The sequence below is a fragment of the Phocoena sinus genome, chromosome 8 (assembly GCF_008692025.1).
Source record: "Phocoena sinus isolate mPhoSin1 chromosome 8, mPhoSin1.pri, whole genome shotgun sequence".
Taxonomy (NCBI): Eukaryota; Metazoa; Chordata; class Mammalia; order Artiodactyla; family Phocoenidae; genus Phocoena; species Phocoena sinus.
The window spans coordinates 63,425,434-63,448,071 of record NC_045770.1 but is presented as its reverse complement, the minus strand read 5'-3'; the positions used below and the strand labels follow the sequence as shown (position 1 = coordinate 63,448,071).

The 22,638-nt window shown below is 45.5% G+C and overlaps 1 protein-coding gene across 4 annotated transcripts in view; it reads left to right on the top strand.

Annotated features, from left to right (window-relative positions):
• Positions 1 to 22,638, top strand: part of DENND2B (DENN domain containing 2B) — a 174,696-nt gene that overhangs the window by 52,654 nt on the left and 99,404 nt on the right. For 3 of the 4 annotated variants that reach the window (XM_032641440.1, XM_032641438.1, XM_032641437.1), the window contains one exon: positions 12,565 to 12,653. The gene's annotated coding sequence lies outside the window, so the exon portion shown is untranslated. Of the gene's footprint in view, positions 1 to 12,564; positions 12,654 to 13,148; positions 13,394 to 22,638 lie in introns of those variants that run through there. The other variant, XM_032641439.1, reaches the window with a different exon arrangement.

Genomic DNA, 22,638 nt, shown 5'->3' with positions numbered 1-22,638 from the left:
GAGCAGAGAGAGATCAAGGTTGAAGAAAGAAAAATAGAGTTGGGGTCACCTTCACTGTCTGTCCTCAAAATCATTTTGCAAACCTCCGCAGCCCAATTTAGTCTCCTCTTCGCCTCTCACAGCTCTCACAGCTGTCTCTGGGTCTCTGACCCTTCGTGATTGGCTGGTGGCTATGTTTCTGCGGGCTGTGTTTGGAGAAATCCTGAGTCTGAAGAGGAACACTAATTTAATAAGCAGTGGTTACTCTCTTGGAAGCACATAGACACAGTCATGCCTCATTTTCTTGGTGGATTTTTCCTGAGTAGACTTCCCCTCCTCAGCTCCTGTGGGCCTTTTCCTTGGAAGAGGAGTGTCCCTGCATCACTGACTGCAGATGTTATCTGCGTCGATGATGAGTGGCTGCAGTCTTTCATCACTTTGAGGACTCCTAACGTGGTTGACTTCCTTTGCTTGCTTGGGTATGAGGAGAGCCAGTGTCTCCCAGTTATAGCTTCTGGAGTCCCACAGCTTGTGAGAAAGAAGTCTTCTGCTGGCAACTGCTGTGCTGGGGACAGTAGTCCTTGACCTTTTGTGTGTTTTTTTGTTTGTTTGTTTTACTCTGCCCTCTTCCTAATAATGCTGTCATTAGCAGCGTCAGCTAACCCGTTACATGGGCTATAGACAATCATGTTCACCCAGGTAAGGAATATAGGCTTTCTGAATTTTTTTCTTTCCTTCAAAGGCTAAGTGCTACTCAGATATGTTCCTTGACATCCCAGGGAGTAATGCTCAGGAATTCCCCCAGATGCTATTCTCAGACTTCCAAACAAGCTTCCTCCTGTTTCTGTCCTTCAGGATCTTACATTGCACTCTTCTCTCCCTCCACGTTCCTCTGTTTTTCCTCTCATCATCTCACCTGTTCCCTGAGTTGATCTCTAAGTGAATGAATGTTTATAAGCACCTCTTTTTATACAAAAGGCAGACTAGCTCTATTTTACATAAAAATGGGATACGCCTAGTGTATGTATTGTTAAGGAAGGAGCTAATCATTGCATAAATTAGAAACTTCTAGGTTCCTATCCTTGGGGGAAAAGCGAGAGAAGGGTTTAAAAAATGGCATCTTCTACCATAGGACATTGAAGTTTATTTAGTAGGACACTCATCTGTAGACCAGGGCCACCATCCATGTCCCTAGGATAAGAACCGAATTTTGAGGGGCCACTGCTCTTCTCTCCTCCTGATTCTTCTTAAGTCCTTAGAAGCACTGTAGTTTCTCATTACGGGAGATACGCTGGTATGTATACGTCCCAGCAATGCCTGATGGAGCTGAACTGCTGCATTCCTACTGTCTAATGTTTCAGTTACAACAGTCAAAGCCGAGTCCTTGCTCACAAGAGCTATCAGATGACAGCTTAGTATAGAAGGTTAAAGATCCACAAGAATTCACTCTGATGGTTAAAAACATCACTTTGTAATTCTGATCATGATGAACCATGGTTTGGGGAGATGACGGGTAAGAATTGTTTGCATTCCTGAGCTTCTCAGCGTCCTCACTAGAACTTGGATGGTCAGAGCCCCAAATGAGAGGCTCTCATGTAAGTAGTGGAAGGCACAAAGGGCAGATCAGGCAGGGCTCAGCTGTCTCTTCTTTCTGTGAGCTTTCTTTATCGCATCTAGCCACTAGTTCCCAGAGATGACTCCATGGGGAGTAAGTCATGGGGTAGTTTTTTATCTTCCTGTTCTGTAGGGGGTCTTAAGAGCTTCATGAACCAGAGATGTTATTTTATTTCTCAATTTAAGGGACTCCACAGACTTGATTTTCTTTTTCTCTTCAGCATACTTGCCTGGGATATTATTAGGGCTTCTGTTACCCTTGGGTCTGCAAATATAGTGTGTGTCCCCTGGATACACTATTGTTCTAACCAGAATGGAGCAAAGTAAGACATGGACCTCATTTGATCTGGACTCTGTATGTCGGTCAGTAAACTCAAAATCACAGGGGCTCATCAGTTGACTCATATTGAACCATTCCTCAAATGTCTTTCACTTATACCATTCTTTTTTTTTTTATTCAAACAGAAAGTCACAAAAATTTACTTCTATCATTTTCATCCTGTTGTCATGCAGTTTTTTTTAAATAAACTTAAGTGTAAAAATGATATCTTTTGTCCTTTTAAAATTTAATCTTGTTATACTTAACCTATGGTTCTAAGTTTGTGGAGACCCTTTTTTTGGAATTATCTCTAATATGTTAATTTTCCCTCCCAATTAATTTGTTATGTGCATTTTTGATAAGCGTGCCTTACCCGAGTCATTGATAAAAAAGGGTGACCAGGCTAGGATTAGAACAGATGGGAATGTCCAGACTTCTAGGAGTTCCAGAGTACTCCTTCGTAGTTGATACTGATCCATTTTGCTCTTCCATTTGGACCCAGCTGTCCTGAGTTACCAGATGGTGCTACTGCCAGTGCCTTCCTGTTTTATCCATAAGATCAAGAGAGATTTTTCTGAAGTCCAGATAAATTGTGTCCTGGAATTCTTTGATATATGTGTGTGCATATGTATGTGTTTATTTATGTGACACATAATATATATCATATGTAAATATATATTATATAAATATGTGTGCATATTATTTTTTAAACCCCCAGACTATTATTTATAGACCACTTACTATCTATTGCTGAGTGTGTTACATATATTATCTCCTTTATTCTCTACTATAATTCCATGTTAACTTTATTAAATAAAAGTAATGACTTTTTTAGCATGACTTTATTTAATCTCCAGTGATCAGTGCTTCCTTCTTTATGTCCTTGCTACTTTTTGTGTTTCATATACTCTGTTCTGGAGTTTTGCCTGTGATATTGCTTATTTAATAAATACTTATTGAGCATTTGCTGTGTGTAAAGAAAACACTGCATTATAGCCTGTTGGAAGTTCAAAGATGAATAAGAAATGGTCCTTTTGCTCAGAAGAGCTTATATGTGATTTAAAGTATGAAGGCATAAACAATGGCTTAGTGGGGGGCGGGGGAAGGGAAATCAAGAAAACACACTAAAAGAGAGTCCTGAGTGTGAATGGAACGCTGAAACTAGCCCACCTACAAAGTTCTAAATGGAAATCTTTAGGAGACAGGTTCTAACATGTTACAACCTGTTTACAAAAATGGAAGGTATCCATTTGACTGATGGTTTTAAATCCTATCCCACACTTTGTTGGAGTGTCTGCTTGAGTTTGAGGGTGAGGAGAGGCAGACCTGAAAAAATGGTCCACTTTTGCAATCTTTCATTTTAAAAATTTTATTAAAATATAGAGGGCTTCCCTGGTGGCGCAGTGGTTGAGAGTCCGCCTGCCGATGCAGGGGACACGGGTTCGTGCCCCGGTCTGGGAGGATCCCACATGCCGCGGAGCGGCTGGGCCCGTGAGCCATGGCCGCTAAGCCTGCGCGTCCGGAGCCTGTGCCCCGCAATGGGAGAGGCCACAACAGCGAGAGGCCCGCGTACCGCAAAAAAAAAAAAAAAAAAATTATTTTGGGCCTCCCTGGTGGCGCAGTGGTTGAGAGTCCGCCTGCCGATGCAGGGGACGCGGGTTCGTGCCCCGGTCCGGGGGGATCCCACGTGCCGCGGAGCGGCTGGGCCCGTGAGCCATGGCCGCTGGGCCTGCGCGTCCGGAGCCTGTGCTCCGCGGCGGGAGGGGCCGCAGCATTGAGAGGCCCGCGTAACGCAAAAAAAAAAAAATAAATAAATAAAATAAAATATAGAGTATATGTTTTTTATATGTACAGTTTAAATGTGAGTATTCATGTATCTACCACCCAGCTTAATACAGAAAACATTACCATTAGCTTTGAAATCTCCTATGTACCCTTGCCAATAATTGCATTAATTTTAGAAAATAAATATATGTTAAATTGTAGAAGTAAAACAGTAACCGTGTGGCATATGTAGAACTTAGTAAGAAGGAAAAAATTGCTAATGTGGTTACTGTTTTGGTATAATTCCCTTTTTCGCTTGTATGTGTTTTCTACATTTTAATGTAGTTATAACTTTGTTATGCAAAATTAGCATTGTCTGATACTGTTAAAGTCTTCACAGTCACTTTTTAAATAAATAATACGTGTATGTATTGCAAATTCAAAAGGTACAAAAAGATGTACGGTGAAAAGCAAATCTTCCTCCTACGTTCTTTCTCTTTTCTTTCCCTAGAGCCAATCACTGTTACCAGTTTGTGGATTATAGTCATTTCTTTTAATGGCTGCACAATTGTCCATCTAGTGCAGTGTTTCTCAGACTGCAGGTCATCATTAGTGGGATGGGGAATCAATCTAGTGGGGCTCTACAAGCTTTGTTTGTTTCCTTAATGAAATAGATTAGGGTAGAAAATGGCAGAGAGCATCACGCATAGTAAAGATAAGTATTGTTTGCAGAAACTTTTTGGTTCAGTTTTGTATACATACACACGTGCACACACGCTCTCTCATACATGCACATTCTGTATTACTATATAAAATTTATTTTTTAGTATGGGTAGTGGTCAAAAAACACTTGACATTTACCAATTTAGTAATGACTCACATGGAGTTTGTTTCTAATTTTCATTATTATAAATAATGCTGGGAACATGCATTTTTTTTCCCTCATACTTGGGCATTTTATTCTTAGGACAGCTTCCCAGAAATGAGGCCACTGAGTCACAGGATATGAGCATTTTAATTGATCTAGCCAAGATGCTTTCCAAAAGCTATATCCCATTTACTATTTAATAAATGCCATCTGTACTTGGTTCAGGATAGGTTATCTTTATTTCAATACAGACATTTTTTCTATGCATTATATATGTGGCATATATATATATTTATTTATTTATTTAACAAAATGGGATAATTACTTTTTCTCCAAGTAATATAAACTGAACACTGCCCATTTTACTAAATATTCTTCTACAGCTGTTCTTCTTATTCTGGGGAAGCTTTCCTTGGAGGTAGGGTTTGAAGGGTGGCCACTCTTGCTTCTCAAACTTGAGTCATTCTCACCCATGTTTATGATATGTACCATATATACTTTTATTTATTTATCTTTAAATTAGCTTTTACAAGACTTTTTATTTTTAAATAATTTTAGACTTGCAGAAAGTCTGCAAAGACAGTACAAAGTCCCCTAATCTAACATAACTATGGTATACTTATCAACTAAGAAATTAACGTTGGTATAATGTGAACTATAGCCTTAATTGTATTTCATTAGTCTTTCCCATTGAGGTCCTTTTTCTGTTCCAGGGTGGAATCCAGGATCCCACATTACATTTAGGTGTTGTGTCTTAGTCTCCTCCAGTCTATGGCAATTCTTCCATCTGTCCTTACCGTTTATGACCTTGAGACTTTTGAGGAGTACTGGGAAGGTATTTTATACAATGTCCCTCAAGTTGGTTTGTTTGATGTTTTCTCATAATTAGATTAAGGTTATGGATTTTTGGGAAGAACACCACAGAAGTGCAGTGCCCTTCTCATTGCTTCATGTCAGGGGTACATGATGTCAGTGTATCTTATTACTAATAATGTTAACTTTGATCACTTGGTGAAGGTAATGTCTGCCAGCTTTCTCCACTGACAAGTTCCCTGTTTCTGCCTTTGTAATTAATATATATTCTGAGAGAGATACTTTGAGGTTGTGTAAGTATCCCATTTCTCTTTAAATGTTTACCCACTAATTTTAGCAAAACAAAACTAAAAGCAAACAAAAAACATATATACCTTCTTTAGCATTGGTCTACTCAATGACTTCAGTGAAAATGGAGTTAATAGCTGGTTATCTTTTTTAAAAAAATACACATTAAGATAAATACAAGAGCATTAAAAAATTTTTTTAAATGTTCTTATACCACTTGTAATCATCTTGTATATATGTACCACACCTTGAAAACCTTGGACCACCCTGAGGTGCTAAGCACCAAATGGTTTAGGTTCTGTGGTGATATTGTTGATCCCTTATTTGTTAGATCGATTAGTTGGTTGGTTTCTTTAGTTCATATGTTAAAAATTTATTAATTGTACTCGGTACAGAACCGTAAACTAGGCTTCAGAGTTAAGACATAGGCTAGTAGGAGAAATGAGCTGGATAAGCCTTGGTGTACTAAAATATGAAAATATGAGCTAAATATCACTAAAATATGAACACGGCAGATGCAGGAGTAGTAGACTGTCCCAGGGAGTACAGGGGGTGGAGGTAGAGAATCCAGTCCAACCTGGGAAAATAAGGGGAGACAGTATGGAGGGGGTGATATGGCTGGACCCACGTTTCCCACAGCTTTGCCCGGATCTTATTCTAAGGGATACTCCTTTCTGAGGCTCAAGGTGTTTTCTTGGTTAGATCATGGAAAAGCTGTTTGAGTGCACATTCCTCTTATTCCTCCATCTCCTTTTCCTTCACTTTGCACCCTACCTAAAGCTTTAGTCATGACGGGTAAGATCTTGGTTGAGCTTGGAGTTCTGAGCCAAGTAAACATGAGAAGCCCATTCTGGAAGGGTAAATGGGGCTTCTAGAGGGGGTCTGGGGTACTGCCTCCTTGGTCCAGTTGTTCCTGGCCGCAAGACTGTGTTTATGTGGCCCAGTGTTAAAATGCTTGGACTTAACAAGGGGCAGTGGTCAGGGGCCTGTGGATTTGAGAGAGTCCAGAAATTAGCCCATATATACACTCTGTGACAGATGCTCTGAGGGACTGGATCAAGGCACTGAGTACCTTGTGTCCTGGGGATCTGAACTTTGAGCCTCATATTGAGGGTTGTGAGCCGAGTGGAGGTGGACTGGGGCCGGAAGGCTGGCGCACAGAAGGAGAGTGTGCTCAACCCAGCACGAAGATGTCCAGTAGCCGCTTCACCACAGGGCAGTGGGATCTAGGATAATTATAGGCTGAGCCCACACTTTCTGAGTTCAGAGCCTCAGGGTTGGAGGGGAGTAGGTGGGAAAAGGGTCGGAGGCAGGTGGGATTAGGTCAGGAATAAGGACCTGGAAGAATTTCCTACCATAAAATGCCAGGACTTGAGCAAAGAATCGGTATTTCTCTGTTTTCCCAGGAAGGCTGTGAGGCAAAGTATGTGTAGCAGTGGCCAGCGCACTGGAGGTCTTGCCAGCTGTGGCTCCCAGGCAGAGGAGGGCTGGAATTGCCATCTGGAGGAACGCGTTTGTTTTGTTGATGCAAAGGCCCTGGTAGAGCCCATGAAGAGACTGCTTGATTGGCAGTAAGCAGATTGTCTTCCAAGAGAACTTCGTTAGATATTGCCAGTGCTTCTGCTTTGTAAAGGCTGCTTTGTCTCAGACTGATGGCTAAGAGTGAATCCCTGGCAGAGCTGCAGTCTTCTTCTAGGCACTTCCCAGGCCATTTCCTAATTTCCCCACACTGTGTTTGGTGCCTTTCTTCTCTTAGGCCAGCTGCTTTTAGGCAGGGAGTCTGAATCTCCCATCTTTTCCTCTAGGAAAGGTTGCCTTATGTGGTGATGGTCTTCTTCTATCTGATCCCGAGCAGATGACTCCAGAGCCCCATGGGGTTCTGCTGAAAGGATTAGATGGAGGCTCTGTAGCTCCTGAAACAAGATGTCTTTCTGCTGCTTTGGATTCATTCAGAAAGCAAGGGGACTAGGTGACTAGGATAGAACCACGGATCTGGGTGACTGCCAAAGAACAATGCAGTAGAACATTGAAGCTAGAAGGGACCATTGGAGAACAGCTAGTTCCAACAGCCCAATACCCCTCTCATTATATGCAGGAAAAAGCGGAGGCCCTGTGGGGGACAGGGACTTGCTCAGGATCTCACCGCCCTGTAACCAGGACCTGGACTCCAGTCTGATGACTCTTTTCTCTACTCCTGAATTTTTCCCTTCTTAACCACATTGCCACTCAGAGGTAGAAAAGGAAAATTGTAAAGTCCTGAAGAGCTCTTGTGTAAACCTGCCTACTCACATGGCAACCAGAGCCCAGTGTAGGAAAATGGGCAGGACACATGGGTAGAACTGGGTGTCTTCAGTGGACATGCTGCTGGACCCCAGTCTGGTGGGCACTGGGAGCTAGGCTCCCTAGAGGCATCTGAAGTTATACTGCATCTCTTAGGCATTCTAGGATCCAGCCAGTAATATTGAGATAACAGCTTTCTTTTCTTGAATTCCAATGATCCCAAAGTAAGGAGTGACTTTAAAAGATTTATTCTGCTCCTGTGTTTTCAGATTGGGCATTTCAGTTTTTAAAGGGGCGAGAAAAGACTATAATCTCTTCTAGTGATCAAATCTAGAACCTAATGATCATATACACACATATATATTAAAAAAATATATATATATAATTTTTTTTTCTTCTCTTGAATTTGAGTAGATAGACTATGTAAGGCTATCCACTCAAATTCCCCCATCTAATGGAGGGGGCAGCTGTTTCTGTGGGTTTTTTTTTTAAAGAGTCTTTTAAAGTGTTTCATTTATTGAACACATTAATTGGTTGCCCACTCTGAATGAAATATGAAAGTAGATAGACTTCAAGGGGCTCACAACTGTGGGGGAGAGGGAGTGCAAGTAGCAGTGATAAAATGATATAAATACCATGATAAAGGCATCCTAAACTGCTGTGGGCTTGCAGAGTAGACAAACAGATCCTGCCAGGAGATCAAGAAATATTTCACAGAGGAGGTGATGACTGAGTTGGGCCTTGAAGGCCATTTGGTTTTGCTAGTTAGGGAAGGAGAGGCACTCAGAAAAAGGTAACAGTGTGAGCAGCTTGGGGGGGAGAGGAGAAATGCAGTTTTCAGAGCACCAGCTGGTGTATGATGGTTGTGCCTGTAATGGAGTGGTGGTCGTGGGGGAGTGTGGCAGGAGAGGAAGCCAGAAGGGATTTCAGATTTTGGTGGCCATGTCTGTCACGGGAGGGGTTTGGGCTTAGGCACACTGATGTTGCTATTATTTAGGCCTTCATTATTTTTCCCCCAGACAGTAGTTTTCAGTTTCTTTTTAGTAATGGAAAAAAATTTTTTCAAACAATATTTACACCCATCTCCAAATTATAAAACATAAGATGACTTTTTAAAGTAAAAGTGTATTTTCTGTAAGCACAGTGACCTGCACAGTGGAGGTGAGAGAAAACATTTTTGTCCTTGAATGGAGCTGACCCGGGAGAGCCTTCTCATCTGTGGGCGTTGAGCCATTCCTGCATCCCACTTGGTTTGGCAGTGACACTGGTGCTGGAGTGCCTGTGAGTGGGCACTCTGGGACTGGGAAAGGCTGTAAAACCCTGGAGCGCGTCCCCGGAAGAGTGACCTTACGAGGAAAGTTCTGGGAAACAAACCACAGGGAGACTTTACAGGAATTTTTGGTTGAGCCCACAGGCAAGACACATGAGGAAAAGACATGTAATTATAGTTTGTAAGTCTATGAAAAGATACAATGAGTGACGTGAAATGGCTGTTCTAAGTTTCTTCTTCCTGTTGGACAGGAAGAAAGGGGGTTTTATGCATTCATTCAGCAGATTTTTATTGTGTGCCAGCTATGAGCTGGGCCCTATACTAAATGCAGAGAATATGGTGGTTAGCAAAACTTTCAAGGTTCCTGCTCCTAAGGAATTCAGGGGGGAAGCAAGTAATCGCACAAATGAGCAATTGCAGGTTATGGTAAGTGCCATGGAGGATGAGTCCTCATTTAGACTGGAGGATCGTGAAAGACTTCTCTGAGGAGGTGAGAGGCAAGTTGAGGCTAGGTGAGTAAGATTCAGCTGGGTGAAGACTAGGGTGTGGGGGAGTGTCCCAGGCAAGGGGAGCAGCCTGGAGAAGATCTGACACTTTGGGAAACTAAAAGGAGGCCTGTGTAGCTGGCACCCAGAGCGGGAGGGCAGGAAATGTGCTGAGAGGAGAGGAGGCTGGAGAAAGATCATCCTGGGCCTTATAGGTCCTGGTAAGAATTCAGATTTTATCCTAAATGCAGTGGGAAGCCATTGAAGTGTGCTAAGCAGGAAATGACATGATTTGGTGTAAAAGGGTGATTCAGACAGCTCTGTGGAGAACGGAGGTGTGAAGGCAAGAGTGAAAGCTGGGGCAATTAGGAGGTTTGCGCAGTGGTTAAGGGGAAAGACTGGGGTGGCAATGGAGGTGCAGAAAAACAGACCGATAAAAGATAAATCTTGGAAGTAGAATTATTTGGAGTCGGTAAGTGGATTGGCTGTGGGGAGTGTGAGGTAGGGATGTGCAAGGATATCTCCTGGGTTTCTGGCTGAAGTCTGCATGTGGGCCTCCCAGCAGATACTAGACCACATACGGCTGTAAAAGCCCTATGCTTCCGGAAAGGTCAGGTAGGATTGATCTGAATCCAGCCTTGCAGAGGCAGCAGAAGGATTCAGCTGTCCTTTCGCTCTGCCCAGTTCAAGGAGCTTATACACAATAGCAGCACCCAAGCAGCGATTTCAGTTCTCCCACTAACGCGGCCCTTACTATGTCCCTACCTGGTCCCCCCAGGGGAGGGCCCTAAGGAACCGCTGTAACCCCGGTGTGCCACTAGGGGGAGCATGGCCTGCATTCTGTGTCTGGTCTGGAGGGCTTTTTGAAGTTCGCATTACTTTAGAGACTGACTTGTATCAGCTTTAGTACTCAACTTTGTCCCTTCATGCTGCTTAGAAGAATGCCTGACATATGGTAGGTGCTCAATAAACATTAGTTGGTATTAATATTATAACTGTGACTATTGTCTTATTGTAAAAATGAATGGGCATCACCTCTGCTTTCTCATCATGGAGACTGGGCAAGTGGAATGTGCATTTTGGGCATCAGGAGCAGAGCAGAGGGCTGCCTGTTGGGAATGGGATGGGGGAGAAGTTTAGTGATTTGATGGTATTGCCCTTGCCGTTTCATCTTGTCTTCCTTTGCAAATGGGGGTGGGGGACACTAGGGCCTATGAGGAATTCCTGAGTTGGTACTTGGGTCAGGGTATTGGGTTGGGTATTTCTAGTAGGTGGTTGAGTATACCCTCTTTGAAGCTCTGATTGCTTCACTGAAGCAAAAGTGCCCCCCACTTAGAGTTTGTGCCATTCTGTTATTTCCTGTTGTATTTTGTGACACACCTCCTACCTTACCTCCTGACATATATTTACCTTTTAAACTTGACTGAATTAAAATCTTGTTTTAAGAAATTTGTGGTATATTGGACATTAGTGAAAAACACAGAAATTCTGCAAGGGATCTCAGCCTTAAAGATTCCATCAGAATCTCTCTAGCACGGTTTTAGGAAGCAACATTGAAAAATGTCTTCCTTGAGCCTCAGGGGCCTCTTCTTGGGGGCAAACCAACTGCCCCAGGTTTTTGTTTGTTTGTGGTGAAGAGCAGCTGAGATGAAGTTCTTAGCTCAGTGCCTGATTGAAGGAGAATGCTTTCACACACATCTTTTAATGCTCATCCCAGCCCTGTCACTTGCCCAGGGGATAGGTTTTATAGGTGGAAACTGGGCGGCTAGGTGATTTGCCCAGAGGCACATGGCTGCTGTGGAGCCTGGCACTGCCTGATCTTCTGACCCCTGCTCTGTCTGGTGCTCTTGGAACTACTCTGCTTAATATACGGAAGAGGGTTGAAGGGCTTGGCTACTATTTCTAGATCTGTTATCTTCTGGTTCTGTGACCTGGGCCAAGTTATTTGGCCTCTCTTTTAGATTTTTTAAAAAATCTGTTAAATTAGTATGATAGTACCAATCCTAACTGTGGGTCTCTTGGGTTCAACAGATGAGCCAAGATTTGTAAGAGTACTTTGGAGCAGTGTAAGGTAATTTATAGCTATAGGGCAGGACTTTTTTTCTCTAATCTGTGCACCTGTATGTTTCACATCTCATAGAGGCTATCGTAGAGCCTTCAGGCTAAAAGATGACAGTAGGGCCTATTTGATCACGACTCAGAAGGAGTCTCTATCTTCCCCAGGGAACCCAGCCTTGTATCTCATAACTGGCTGTCAAAAATACTGTTAGTTTGTAAGATCAGATGGCAGTGTACCTTAGAGGAAAGTACCAGACTAGGGGGCAGTGGACTGGTCTCTACTGTTAGTTCTTCGACTGCCAAACTGGCTTTGTGACTGTGGACTAGATATTTGATCCCTCTGAGCCTCAGTTTTCCCATCTATAAAATGGTGATAATGATATCTATCCAGTATACTTCAAAAGGTTTTGGGGATCGAACAAAATAGTGCATGTAAAAGAATATTACAAAGCAGAGGACTTCCCTGGTGGTCCAGTGGATAAGACTCCGTGCTCCCAATTTAGGGGTCCCGGGTTTGATCCCTGGTCAGGGAACTAGATCCCACATGCCACAACTAAGACCCGGCACAGCCAAATAAATAAATATTTAAAAAAATATATTACAAAGCAGAAATATGCATTGGGGGATTACACTTAGAGGGCCTGCTGTGTCCCAGGCACTGTGCTAGCTCTTTAACAGCACTGATATTATTTCTGGCCATGACGACAGCTCGCAGAAAGCCTGGGCTTTAGGCTGTATTTGTATCACATTTGTTGCTTGGGCTGTGACTCTGACTTGCCCAGGACACTTACTGGACCTGACCTGGTGTCTTTACTCTCCATTGCAGGAAGATGAGAGACTGCTTTGGCACCAGCACTAGTACCATGAGTCCCTGCACTGGTTAAAGCCATCACCACGGCCTGGGCAGGCAGCAAGGTAAGAAGAGAGGCCAGTCCAGGCGAGCTCCAGGGAGGTGAATGCATTTCCGCCTCAGCTGCTGCCGGGGGAAAATCCCAAGCACACAAACAAGTCGAGGCAGTGCATCTGGGTCCTCCTACCCTCCCCTCACTCCAGGACCCAGAGGAAGGGCTTGCTTCCCCTCCAAGTGTTCCAGCTAGCTCCCTCCCCCCCTGACCAGGACTCTTCCAAGTTATAAAAAAATGAGACACTGGTGGGGAGCAGAACAAGTCCACTCACTGTCTTCTCCCTTCTCCCCTCTGAGCTGTTGAAGCGAGTTCCCAGGAGCAGCCCAGAGCCCTTGTCTGACTGGGAGGGAGGTAGGAGGAGTGGAATGCGTGCAGAGACCGAGCTGATCAAAAGACAGTGCTGTTTCGTGAAAGCCTCCCAGAACTGAGGGAGAGAGAGGGAGACAGCGAGGGAGGGGTCGGGGGAGAGAAAGGGAGGGAGAGAGAGAAAGGGAGGGAGGGAGGGAGAGATCGGGAGCGAGCGCTGGTGAGAACAGGGTCTCCATGACGACTGGCCTGGCCGGCCAGCAGTGCTCCGCTCATTTGGCTGGAAGGAGCGCCACGAAAGGTCAGAGGAAGGAGCCGTGGGAAGCTCTCAGCAGGTATCCGAGCCGGAGCGAGTGGATTTGGGGGCCCTGGGCTCCCTAACAGACTGTGGTGTGAGCCAAACTGCTGAGAATGGAGTGGGCAGGAAAGCACCGGGACCTTCAGGTAAGGTCAGCTCCGGGCTTGGATTGTTTTTCCTCCTTTCCTGGCCAGTCTTGGGCTGTTTTCTGGGAGGCAGGCAAGTGTCTGTACTCTGTGCTCGGAGTTTGGGGCTCAGGAATGATGTCATGCTCCAACAGTTGGATTCTATTAGCTTAAGGAGGAGGGAAACAGCCAATTTTCTTGACTTTGCAGATCTAGCTGATCTCACTCTTACTGAACCTGAGGTGTTTAGCCTTCACTATAGGAATCATCATCTTACTTTTATTTAGCACAAAGTCTCAGGATATTTTACAGGAAGGGTCTTCTATGTAGAAAAATGAGTTATCATCACTCCAGCATTGTGTTTGTAGTTCTTACGTGGAAACTCCAGTGTCTTTTGAGTGGCTTGGTTTGTTCTAGTGAACACTGTCTGTTTTGTCTCTTGGTGCTGCTATGTCTGACCTAATGAAAAAAAAAAAGCGAATTAACTCAGCTGGGAGCCTGTGGTGAGCTCCAAGTCTCTCCGGAGTAGTTATTAGGACAGAGAGACTGTCCTAGGGATATCTGAACCGGGGTCGGTCTCTCTCTCTGGCCCCCAGGTAGCTTGGTAAGAAGCAAGCTGTCCTCCTTCATTAATAAAGTCCATCACAGGCTTTCCTTAGACAATACATGGGGTGGAGGCAGGTGGTGTCTGGGGGCTGGGGGACCTGCAAAGAGGTTTTTCTTATCCAGATATCTCAGAGTGAGCTGCTGCTAAGAGCTAGGTTACCTGAGGAGACATGAAGTGCTGTGGTTGTGCTGAATGGATTCCTTGGTTAATATTTTAACCAACTCTCAGGGCATGCGGTGTCCATGCCGCACGCCCCTTCTACACTGTCCTGTGTTTCGGTAAAACTTGTTCTGACCTAGAGGACTAGTGTGTGGTGAACTCATTGTGGCCTAGGAGAGGAGACTGTTCCAGAAAGGCACTTTCATAGGTGATGAGGTAGCTAAGGTTGTCAGTGATCTTATCAGGAGGGTTAACGCAGTGGACACTCCCTGCAGTGGAGACCCATTGGGATGTGCTTCCGCTTCAGCCATGTTATATCTTAAACTTACTGCTGGGCCTCAGGAAACTTGGTGGGTGCCTTTGGTTTCTCTGTGGGATGAGGGAATAGCTGCCATCCTGGCTCTTTGGTTTTTCTTCTTGAACTTTCTGAACAGAATGTCTTTTGTACTCTGGCAAACAATGAGGGGGGCCTTCTGATTAACTTCGGGTCAGCTTGCCAATGAAAGTACTGGCCATGTCCCCAAGCGGGCTCCCTGAATGTGGACTTGTGTACATCATTGTTGTGGCCCGAGGCTCCATAAGGGTGAACTCCATGGCCCTGGACCTCAGACGGGCCGCTTCTAAAGTGATGCCTCCTTTCACTGCACTCCAGGGCTCCTCTGCTTGGTTGACACCTCGGTTAACTGGGGGGATGTGGCATGGCGCTGTTGGCTGGGACTCAGGTTGGGGGATGTGAAGAGGAGGCCTCTCTGAGTCAGTGGCCCCTTCGGTGGACAGCGCAAATCCAGGATCTCAGTTCTCCTCTACTCGTGTGGATGTGTTTGGGCAGCTCCTCCAATTTTATGGCCCCCGCACATGTGAAGAGGGCTAGCAGATGATCTTTCTTTTGGTGTAGCAGAATGAATAATGGATTTGGGTTTAGGAGACGTGAACTGTGGCCAGGTTCTGCTACTTACCATAAAGGTAGCCATGGGCAAGACCCTCAGCCTCTACGACCTTCAGATTTATTGGCTGTGAAATGGGGATAATGATAATAGCTCCTTCATAGGACTGTTGCGGGGAGCAAATGAAATAATTTCCATGAAAGTAGTTTTAAACAAGTCAAGTCCTATATGATGTAAGATGTTATGAATTGACACTTGACGGATGGTCCCTCTCTCTTCTGGAAAGTCACTTTGTTCTGGTTTTCCCATTTATAAAGTCCCTTCTTCTCTTTTGCATTTATAAATAAAAATGAGAAAATCCTTTTAAAACTTCTTCAAGATGTGAAAAGAAACAAATAGTGCTTTCTTTGGGTTGGGAAGTTTAGTGATGTTCACTGTAGACTTTGAGCCATAAACGATCCTTCAGAGATGAAGCTTTCCTTGGGTCACCTGACTCACATGTTTTAGTATGGAGGAGAGGGATTCCAAGAGACCCTTTGCTTTTCCCACAGCTGCCTGGCGCTTACGGAGTCATAGATTTTAGAAGGTGGAAGAGAGGCTACTGGTTGCCAGGGCTGGTTCCCTCATCCTGTTAGGTTCTGCTGGGGAAACTGTTTCGAGTGAGCAGGGAGGCCTTTCTCCTCTGTTTTGGGTTTGAAAGGCAGGGTTCTAACTGGCAGGAAGTGTTATTGCTCTGAAAGGTATAACAGAGGGGGCTAGGCAGCTCTTTTAGGAACCTGTGGCTACAGCTTAGAGGGAAATAAGAAAGAAACAAGGAAGTGGGAATTCCGAGGGCAGAGATACTCGATATGCTGTGGGACGGTGCAAGGAACAGAATAGCAGGGGAGTGGAGCCTCTGGGCAAGGGCGTCCCAGCTCTGTCCTCAGAGACTCCAGGAGGCTCCTGGCATACTAGGTGGGAACACGGGGAGGGGCTGGCACCCCACCTGCAGCCGCAGCTTTTGTTGTAGGGCAAGGGCACACCTGCCAGCCAGGCCCTGGAGTAGTGCCTTGGAAGAAGCCCCTGAACAGACAGACTTTTTTTTTTTTTTTAAATAACGGAGCCTTTTTTCCAGGTGAATCTTGTCACAGCAGCCTCTACAGCCTGAGGGGAAGCTGTCCACAGCTTAGCTTGGGGCTGCAGCTGTTCCCCACTCCTTGTCAGTCCAGTTTCCCAGAGCTGAGTCACAAATTGGATCCCTCCATGTTCCTTAAGGATGAAAAAGTAACATTCCTGTTCTTACGCCCTCTCTCCCCCTTCCTTTACTCCTCTTCTTGCACTTTCTCCCCCTGGGCTCCTTCTCTCTGTAAAATTAGAATAATCAGTTACCCAGGGAAGTTGCAATTCTGAAATACTTTGGAGGACAGGCCAAGGCCGTCCTCAGTTCTGCTGGCTCTGCCCCTGTCCCTGGAATGCAGGGCTTGGGTGTACCATTTGGACGGGCACCACAACTCCGGATATCACAGCCACACTGCTGGCCCGGGACTAAGAGAGGCTGCGCCCCGTCCCCACCTCACCTGATTCTAAGGACTACTTCCGGGAGATAGGAACCTGAGAGAGGTAGAGGGTCCGAGTCCTGGGCTGTCCAAAGCACCTCCCTGCAAGCTGGCAGGACTGAGAGGCTGAGAGCATGTCATCCTGTTGCCTCTCTTAGCTGTTACCTGTCACTGCCCTGGAGACTCCTGATTTCTCATGTTGGGTCCAAGAGAGTTTGCTGAGGCAGTCAAGCAAAGGGAACGAGTGTGGAGCCTGGGGGAGGCTGGGCAGCAGCCCTGCACGGCTTTGGCTTGTCTTCCTTCTGTCCCTCCACCTTAGCTTGGGAGAGCAGGCTGTAGGGAGGGGGCCTCGCAGGAACCATGCGAAAGTGGAAAAGGGGCCAGGAGGGCATGGAAGAAAAAAAAATGACCACCTGGCACGGTCTGCAGAGAGTTCTCTTTCTGTGGGAAAACTTGCACGAGTGTGTGGCTTCTTCTAGGGGTGGGGAGGGAGACTGTGCATCTCTTTTGTGCTGGGGAGAAGCTGCTCTGTGCACCTGTCCCAGTAGGTGGGTGGGGTGAAATGCTGGGTGTATCCATCTGAGGGGAACATGCCATGTGATACTGTCCGATAGAAAACATCCAGGGTCTCTGTTTCTAGCCATGGGCCCTAGAAAACTGGCCTGCATGTGTGTATGTGTGTGTTGAGGGGAGAGGAAGATGCTGAATGAGTCTAGACTACCTTATTGAAGGATTTCTCCAAAGATCCCTTCTCATTTTTTTTGGCTCAGGTATACTGCTGTTGAGGGGCTGTTGAAATGATCGCAATACTCTTCTCTGAAAACTGCCTGAATCTTAGATTGCACTGTCTCTGTAAAGGGTGAATTATATGCAATCAGGATATGAAGCCTTCTTAACCAAAGCTGACCTGTTCCTAAGAGTTTGTCATGAAACCACCTGTTTCTCAAAGATCCAGACTCTTTTTCTGTGTGACTTGTCACTGAAGGGATTTGCATGTGAGCTGGAGATTGGCTAATAGGAAGCATCACAGTGGATGAAGGACTATTTGAACCTGGGAAAAAGGAGATAAACATAGGGTTATGGGAGATAAGATCTGAAGCAGTAGGAAGATTACTAGAAGGAACAGGAGAGAGGCCCTGGGAGGGGGATTGAGGAGAAGGTAGTTCTCAGGGACAGGAAGGGTGATAGAGGGTGTACCTGGGCTGACCTAGGAGGCCTTTGTGATACAGCAGAATGCTGGCCCGCCCCCAGGGGCTCAAAGAGGCAGTGTTGTGTAGGTCCTAGCAAGCACTGGGAAGGCAGGAGTGGGTGGGGGCGGCTGGCACTGCGGTCAACAGCCCTGTTCATTTGCTCTTTGGGCTCAGAGACATCTCTGGTGCCCATATGTTCTCTTGGTCTGTTTACCCATTTAGTCAGTGAATACCGAGGGTCTGGGCCAAGAGCTGGGGAGGATCTAAAAAAGTATCAAGTGTGGGATTTATCCCATATATATATTGTATTACTTGTTGTAGTATAGTTATTTCCTCCCCAGTGTGAGCCTCTGTCCGTGTGACTGAGAAGAAACACAGACCTACTGAAGTTTTAGGTTTTGATGGTAGGGTTAATGGCTATCTCATGCTTTAGACTGGGAAAAAGGAAGAGGGTCTGACTCTTAGACTCTGATTTGAAGCACTGTTTGAGTAATGGGAGAGAGCCCACTAAAGGACTGGAAATAGGAGGAGGGTGTTCAAGGCTTCTCTGACAGTGTCTGACCATGGTGTGTGTGTGCAGGGGGTGGGGAACGGGAAAAGGGAAATGGGAAAATTGGAAAGAAAACTATAAAGTCAGCTAGTTTCTAGAACTCTTTAGCTTTGTTTGAGGAACTGATTTTGGTATGTTCATTCATGTCTTGGAACACAGGCTCCCTTATGGAGTTCTGACAACTGAGTTTTATAGATTGCTTTTAAGTGAGTCAACCTGTAATGTGTTTGTTCAACTCTCAGTGACTATTAGATATTCAGTGAGTGTATGGTGCTGCCTTAGAGCAGCTCTGATGGAACTATTTGCACATAATGAGAGTATCTTACATGCAGTGCAGTGAAGTGATTAAGGGCTGCAACTCAGGGGTCATATAAACATAGGTTTAGAATCTGACATTACTCTTTACTAGCTGTGTGACCTTGGGTAATTTATCTAATCTCTCTGAGTCCCAGTTTTCTGTGAGGCATCTGTAAAATGGGTATAATAATAACTCTTAGCTTGTTACAGTTGTGGTGAGGATTGAATGAAATGATACACGTAAAGCTCTCAGGCCAGTGCCTGGCACACAGTAAATGTTCAGTGCTTTCCATTATTATTATCAACTTGGAGCAGCTCTTTGAAGAGAGTAAGGCTGGAATCTCTTAATCAGGTTGGGGTTACTATGCTAGGAAAGTCAAACCATATTCTTCTTTTAGAAGGAGTGTATGCTTTGTACTTTATTCATCTCTCTGTCAAGACCCCAGGAGAGTTTCTGACGTGGTCCTTCTCAACCCAGCTTCATAGGCTCAGCTCTACCCTCTTGTAGGATGCTTACCCTTCATAGTCATGGGAGTCTAGAACTGCTTCTTGCTTGCCCCTTTCCTACAGGCTGGCCCAGGTAGGACCTTGAGGTCCTCCTTAACACAGCATTGGAGGCCCTTCCCAAGCTGCTCTCAGTGCTCTGGACACTGGCTACCCTAGCACTTCTCACCTCTGCTTCCATGAATTCTATCCTGTATCCTTCAAGACCCAGCTTAGAACATAGGCTTTGCAGCCAGCTCTGGAGGTTCATAGTCTGGCGCTTCCTCTTACTATCTGTGGACCTCTGGAGTTAACCTTTGTAAACCTTAGTGTCTTTATCTGTAAATTGGGAGTAATATTACCCATCTTAAAGATCTGTTGCAGGGGTTAAATGAGATAATTTACATAAAGCACTTAGCTCAGTTTCTGGCACACATACGCTCTCAAAAAATGCTAGCTGTTGGGGCTTCCCTGGTGGCGCAGTGGTTGGGAGTCTGCCTGCTGATGCAGGGGACATGGGTTCGTGCCCTGATCCGGGAAGATCCCGCATGCCGCAGAGAGGCTGGGCCCGTGAGCCATGGCTGCTGAGCCTGCACGTCCGGAGTCTGTGTTCCGCGACGGGAGAGGCCACAACGGTGAGAGGCCCGCGTACCAAAAAAAAAAAATGCTAGCTGCTTCTGCTGTTAGAGATCTCTCCCTCCTATGAACTTCTCTGCCCACATACAGGAGTAGAAAGAGCCCTGGCCAGGTAGTAAGCAGGTCTGAGCTTTAGTCCTGGCTCTAGCTATGACTTGCTGGGTAACTTTGGGGAAGTAACTTGGCTTCTCTAGGCTTCAGTTTCCTCTTCCAGGAAGTGGGAGGTTTGGACTGAGTGTTTTCGTTGACATTCTGACTTGACTCTTGATATGCATTATCTTATCTTGCCAACTAGATTTCCCTAAAGTCCTATGAAGCTAAGTAAAATAATTGATACATTTTATTTCCTCAGACTGACCAACATACTTAATTTATGCTTAAAAACATATTTGGGTAACTTTTTTTTTTTTTTTTTAACCCCATCAGCTGGATTCTAGGAAGCATTTTGCCTTGGTTCGTATAACTTGGAGACTGGGAACTTGTTCTCAGCTGCATAGGGCTTGGTTGCAACAACTTGCAGAGAGGCTCTAGCCCTTAGTAAGTTAGAAGGTCTCCCAGGTCATTAAGAAAGGAGGTGGTGGTTTCACTTAGTGCCTCTGGAAAAATTTTGGTCAACACATGTTTGGAGTACTCATTTGTTCTGCTGTAAAGACTTAGACCAGCTCTGTGAATAAATGCGGCCAACACTGTTTCCTTCTCTCAGTGGAGAAAACTGGCAGTGTTTTTTGACAGACCCTCTCTCCTTTAGAGTCTGGAGTGAGCCAGCTGTGCTCAGAGACAAACCTGTGTGTTAAGGGAAGAGCCATCCAATGAAAGAGTGATGTCTAGAGCCTGGTCGGGCTGTCGGGGTTCACATTCTGGCTCTGCCACATCCCAGCTCTGTCGCCTTGGGTAAGGTACTTAGCCTCCCATGCCCCAGTCCCTCTTCTATAGAATGGAAGTGGTAATAGTACTATTTCATAGGGTCGTGGTGAGGCCTAAATGTCAAGTGCTGAGAATAGCACCTCGTATCTAGCACTTTATGCAATGTGAGCCATTATAGTTATATTTATTATTCCCTCGTAAGCCAAGCAGACTTTGTTTCTGAGTGGCTAGTCTGTCTGTCCAGTTTGTTCTGCTGAGAAATGTGAGGCGCTATCCCCTTCCTCCATGTCTTGGACAGATATCTAGTATCGGCAGGGCAGTAGTAAGAGACCCCTGTCAGTACAGAGGTCATAGCTCTTGTACCTTGCTTTTGTAAAGAATTATGTAAACCAGAGGGGGAATCCGGCGGAACAAAGGAGCATCTAGGTTGAAAGGACCCTCTCTGATGAGTAATGCATGTTCTGTGGCAGAGCCCTGAGCAAAAGAGCAAGAAGGGAAGTGGGCTGAGGGAGAGTGTAAATTCAGGGGCAGAGAGAGCTAGGGAACGAAGAGCGGTGACTCTCCCCAGGCAAATGGTTGTGGCTAAGACAGTGAGGTGTATAAGAAGCTCCTGGCACTTTATCTTCCAGGAGACACGTTGCCTCCACAGCCCCAGGTGGGACTTGCCCCCCACAGTGAACACTGAGACCAGTCTCGGAAGAGCGGTGGATTGGGACGGGGACGTTCTAACCTGTTCCTCACAAGAAGGAGTAGTACCGAATAGCTTGGTGCATCTTATCTACAAGTGTAATTATAAAGAGATTTCCTTGTTCAACTGCAAGAAACAGGAACTTTTGCTGCCGTATTTAGCAGCATGTTTTAAGTCCCTCAAATCTCCTTTGAGTGCTACCAAAGCTCTCAGCTTTGTTGTTATCTCTTGTTGAGCTAGAGTCTGGGAAGGTCATATCAACAGTGCCAATTTATGGGCCTGCTGAACCCAGGCTGGCCTAGGGCAGAATGGGGAGTTCCTGGGAGTAGGTGCTTCACAGATTTTCCCTTTGAATGAGCCTGTTTATAATTTAAGGTTCCTTTTGCTTTAGAAGACCAAACTCTGTGGATTAGGGTCAAACATTTTATTTCTTCCGCAGTTTTGCTTCTGTAGGCTCCCAGAGGCAGGAGCTCAGTCTCTACAGTAGCTCCCTGTACAATCAGGAGGCGCTCAGCCTTGATGGTACTTTCAGCTACCAGCACTATGCCTCACACTCCTCACTGGAGGTGAGTTTTCTTGGCACAGAGTTATGTCAGACTCCCCTACCTCATTTAGTTTATTAGCGATTTTTGACCTATCGTGTGTTCTGAGGGAGTGATTAAAAGAAGTGAAGGGCTTCCCTAGTGGTGCAGTGGTTAAGAATCCGCCTGCCAATGCAGGGGACATGAGCTCAAGCCCTGGGCCGGGAAGATCCCACATGCCGTGGAGCAACTGAGCCCGTGCGCCACAACTACTGAGGCCCTCGCGCCTAGAGCCCGTGCTCCACGACAAGAGAAGCCACCGCAATGAGAAGCCCGCGCACCACAATGAAGACCCAATACAGCCAAAAAAAAGAAGTGAAGACCACAGTGTGCAGAAACCACACGTGGGGCCTTGTACTCATTTGTAGGGATCTAAGAATAAGAAGGTCAGACCCATGTGTACCTATACTTTGTCACTTGGCAAATGGATGCAAATAGGGAAAGGAAATTAAAGAACCTGACTGACCCTGGCACCTATAAAGAAGTGTGGTATTTGAATGCAAAAGGAAAGTACCTGGGGTAGCTGAGTTGAACTTGGCAATGTCAGTGACCTTGGTTTGCAGTCTGTGACTTCACTAACTCAGAGAACTGAGGCTTTGGAATCTAGAAAGGAAAGAGAGCACTGAAGTTTATTTTCTTTGCCCCCCTCTAACCCCCAGATTTACTCACCCCTTTGGGTTCCAACATAAGTGGAAATGCCAGATAAATTGCTGTTTTTGGAATGGAGTGGGCAGCACTGTCCTCTGTGGGACCCGGTCTCTCTGGGTTGTGAGTCATCACTGCTGCTCAGGA